The sequence below is a fragment of the Equus przewalskii genome, chromosome 1, assembly GCF_037783145.1.
Source record: "Equus przewalskii isolate Varuska chromosome 1, EquPr2, whole genome shotgun sequence".
Lineage (NCBI taxonomy): Eukaryota > Metazoa > Chordata > Mammalia > Perissodactyla > Equidae > Equus > Equus przewalskii.
Window position 1 is genome coordinate 21,797,737 of NC_091831.1, and position 4,896 is coordinate 21,802,632.

Below are 4,896 nucleotides of genomic sequence, written 5' to 3' on the forward strand. Positions count from 1 at the left end.
TGAACTATAAAAAGTCAAGATTCAGGTAAGGGGATGGAGTGTTGAATGTACGTGTGTGGAGGGTACTCAAAAGACGGGCAAAAGCTGAGTGCAAAGTTCAATTCTGAGTGGAGTAAAGCCCTAAATGCAAAAAGCAAAATCTGTGAACATTTAGAAGAAAATGAAGAGACTATTTATTTTATCAGAACTGGGAAGAATTTATTTTAATGACCTAAAAAGCCCAAACTATAATTGAAAATATTCAGAAGTTTGACTTCACTAAGTTATAAAAAAACCTTTTTATCTAAAAATGTAGAAAATAAAGTCAAAAGGCAAGCTGAAGACAGGGAGAATATCTGTAATGTATAAAATAGAGGATACATATTCAGAATTCATTCAATAAAAACTCCCACAGATCAACAAGGAAAAGACAAATAACTCAATGGAAAAATGTATAAAATACGTGAACATTCCACTGACAGAAAGGAAACACAATGGCCAATAAATAACGAAAAGATGCTCAGCTTCAAAAATTTCATCTGGGAAATGCAGAGTAAAACAAATATGATATTTCATAAATAAATTGGCACAAATTTTAAAATGTGACAAAGGGTTGATAAGGATGCTGAAGTTGGAGCTTTCACATACGGCCTATGGGAGAGGACTTGGTACAAAACCTGAGGAGAATATGCCTTGTATTAAGTTCTTGTTAAAATGTATAACAACAACATGAAGGAGTAAGGAAGGAACGGAAGGATAGCGTTCTAATGTTCTTATGTTATACATGAAGGGGTATAATATTATTTGAAGATAGACTGTGATAAGTTAAAGATGCATATTTTAACCACAGAGCAACCACTAACAAAACAAAACAAGGAAGTATAATTAAGGAACCAAAGTGGAGCTACAATGAAATGTAATAACATTCTATTAATCCAAAAGTAGGCAGGACAAGAGAGGCAAGGAAAAGGTTAGATGTATGGAAAATAAAAAGCAAGATAGTAGATTTAAACATAATATTGATAACTAAGTGATCTAAATGCACAATTAAAAGTGGAGATGTAAAACTGGTTTTAAAAAGATCTGGTTATATTGAATTTACAAGATACACATTATAAATAAAAATATACGTTTAATGAAAAGGACTGAAAATATATTTAGTACAGTGAGTAATCATGAGAGAACTAGAGTAGCTGTGTAATATCAGAGAAATAGTCTTCATAACTAAGGATTAGGAGGATTTCCAGGGATAAAGAGGAAAATTTTGTAGTGAAGAAAGGGTCAATTCATCAACAAAACGTAGCAGTCCTAAACACGTACGCACAATAACATCATTTCAAAATGCCTAAAGGAAAGTTTGGCATTGCTGAAAGGCGGAATAGATAAACCTATACTTATGATTGGAGATTTCAAAACATTACTCTAAAATTCAATTTAATAATTGGTACAGAAAAGCAGTAATAAGATAGAAGACTTGAACAGCGCTATTAACCAACTCGAACTAATTGATGTTTATAGAATACGGCAGTCAATAACAGCAGAAAACAATCCTTTCAAGTGCACGTGGAACACTTACGAGGACCACATGCTGAGCCATAAAACAAATTTCAGTAAATTATGAAGATTGAAGTCACACAGAGTATGTTCTGTGGCCACAACAGAGGTAAATTAGAAACCGATAATAGGAAGATATCTTGGAAATCCCTGAAACTTGGAATTAAGTAACACACTTCTAAATAATGGATCTAGGAAGAAATCACCAGGGAAAATAGTTTTAACTGAATGAAAACGAAACAAACTTCAAAATTTGTGGGATGCAGCTAATGTGGTGATTGTGGGGAATATATATATATATATTCATAGGTGCATAGACTGAAAACTTACAAGAATTATATTACAATGTTAACCATCAGGTCCAGGGGATGAGATTAGAGGGCAATTACAATGTATGCCTTGAAACTTTCTATAATTCTTAGTTCTCCGCAAAGAACTCACATTATCTTAATATTCCGAGAAAAATGCTATTAATAAAAAAACTGAGATTCATAGCTATTGTGTAACTTTCCCAGTCTCAAACAGCTGGCCAAGGATTTGAACTCAGCTGTGTATCAGTTAGGAGACCCTTGGCTTTACCACTATGCTCTGCTGTTTCCCTGTCATAATCTCTGGAGAAACACCTGTCTTAGTTAAGCACACCACTTGTACCCAAGTTCTGTCTTCAAGCACTCAAATTTCTTATCTCTTGTCCATCCACTATGGGCAGGGAACCTGAGAGTAATGTTCTCCTATCTTAGAACTAGTGTTCATGTTCCACGTCTTTTGGGCATTCACGAACGTTTTAATACTTCTGGATGTGGGAGCCTCGAGTGATTCTTACTAACAAAATTCGTTCAACGTAACGTAACTGTGTTAGAAGAGTTCAGAGGGTGGATCCGTTCTCTACATGAACTCCACTGAATCTTTCAGCAGAAACCAAGTTGTTGTGATGGCAAAGACCAAGGGGGAGGATCCATCAAATCCATCTGAAGAGATCCTTGGAGCTGTCCTGATTCCAATTCTTCCTATGACCTGGTTACTAAACTATTTCTTGAATTTGGTGAGATACCCTGGTATCTTTTCCCTGTTAGTTTTTGTTACTCTAGATGAAAGGAACCTAATATCCTTAATCCAGCTTACCCACATATGAAGTAGCTATTGGGGATTCAAACAGAGATTGGTTGAACTCCAGGAGAAGCAACTGTTTATATTCATGTTCAAATAGCAGAGATAATAATCGCTGCCCAAGAAGAAATTGTAATCTGTAGACACTTGTTTTGAAGAATGAAATGGACATTTGGGTAACTTTTCCTCGTTCACGTTTGATTGATTTAAATTGCTTTTGCTTTTTTTCTAGATCACATTTGGCTTATTTTTAATGGATAAAAGAGACATCTTACTCATTTAGGAACTTTTCCTTCTCCCTCCTCCACTTCCCAATTGCTCATTTCCTGGTTCAAGAGCTTTCTGGAGTTTCCTTGACAAGAATTCCAGTTTTCAGAGTTTTTCTAGTAAGATCAAAATACAAATAACAGGATGAGAAGGGGAATGTGCTTGTTCCTCCCTGTTCCCTCATAAGGTATGGAGCTGGCTCTCAAACCCAATGAGTTTCACGGCGTTCAGGGATTATATGGAGACGACTGACAACAGTGGGCTTTTCTCTATTCCAGAAGATCGTGTTACTCTGGGAATTCAAACCGCGGATCCAAGCTCCCCTGCAAACACCTGCTGTTCATTGATAGCACGGTCAGCTGCTTATTTCAGCTCTTTGCTCTGTTGTGAAAGCGTCTGTGTAGCTGCCTTCCTGAAGCTGATTATTCTGAAACGACAGGTTGGAAGCATAGGCCAAATAAAGTAGGTTTGTTGAAAGCTACAAGGTAATTTGATGATTTTCCCGCTCTTGAATGAACTTTCTGATGCCTTCACCTTTTTACAGTCTGAAGCATATCAGTTCATTACATTTGGTAAAAATACATATTAATATGTTCAGTAAGTAACTTGGGAAGAAATGTGTTTATCTTATTTCACGAAAAGCTGATCGGCGTGCATTTCCTAATCTGAAGAATTTACTTAGAGGAGGGTGATTATGATCATACAACTTGGATTGCCTCTGTCAGAGGTACATTTGCAGTGCTTCCTGGAGAAGTGATTATTTTTAATATATCCATATCCTTTGCCTTGTTCACTTAGTAGCTCCTTGAGTTATTGATTTCATCATTTAATCTGAAGTGGTGTCATCAGGGCCAGCTTCATGGGCATGCCACCTGTGCAGTTACTCAGGAGGGCCCCACACTTGGTTTAATACTCTGCAATTTCTTTCTTGAAATCCTTAACACATTGTGAACAAGGAGCTCTGAATTTTCATTTTGCATTGGTCCCCACAGATGTGTAGCTGATCCTGGGTGTCAATGAGCTGCAAGGACATTGGAGTGGGCCAGAGTCGAGTAATGAAATGAGCATGGAGCTTGGTCACTGGGTAGCTGTGTGACCTGCAATAAGTTTGGTCCTTGGTTTTCTCAACAGGAAATAAATAAAATAACTACCCCTACTTACTCCCAAATTCTCGTGATGCTCTAATGACATGATGCTTATGAGGATACAGTGTAAGCTCTTATGAATAGTATGTATGTATGAGTATTACTCATTCGCTTACTTTTTCTTAGACCTGAAGTCAAGTCATGACTTTGGAACAAGTTGGTTAACATTAAAGTCTTTGTGGCTGGGAAACATCCATTGTAGGGCAAATTGTTTCATCCTACCTTGCATGCTAAAAATTTCAGTTACTGAACTATCTTAATATGTACATTCTTTAGCATTTGGGCCATATAATGGCTACTGTTTTAGTTCATATCTCCTCCTTGGCTGTACAATACATCACCTGACATCCTAAAAAAAGTATTAAAGGCCAGACCTCAATAGATAGTGACTGTCACTATTTATTTTTCATCTTTTATTCTTACTTCATGAATGTTGTATGCCTAGGTGCATGTGTGTGTGTGTATGTATCCACAACTGGATTATAATGGCTTTGAGGTCGTATATTGTGGTTTAGTTTTCTTTTTAATCCCCTACAGCTTCCAGTACAGTGCTAACCATTTAACAAATAGGTTCATAAAAACTAGTTTTTGATTGATTTTTTTGACAGAACTGAAATTGAAAATCAATTCAGCTCTGTCAAATGCATTTAAAAACACCAAAATTGCATTCTGGAAGACTCACCACAGATTTCAATAAAATCCTAAGAGCATTTGCTCATCTGTGTCTTGACTACAGAGGCACTTTTTAATAATCAGCCAGTGGAGCCCATCAGTTTAGCAGTTCTGTTTGGAGGACTGATACATTTGTCCTGTGTCTTTCCATGCTATATAGGACTGTCAGAAG

General features: G+C 36.6%; 1 long non-coding RNA gene across 1 annotated transcript; it reads left to right on the forward strand.

Moving 5' to 3' along the window:
- The first annotated feature begins 2,445 nt into the window (after window positions 1-2,445).
- Window positions 2,446-4,434, forward strand: LOC139080973 (uncharacterized). Its single transcript, XR_011535862.1, has 3 exons — window positions 2,446-2,575; window positions 2,873-3,094; window positions 3,186-4,434. It is a non-coding gene; the product is annotated as an uncharacterized lncRNA (long non-coding RNA).
- The last annotated feature ends 462 nt before the right edge of the window (window positions 4,435-4,896 follow it).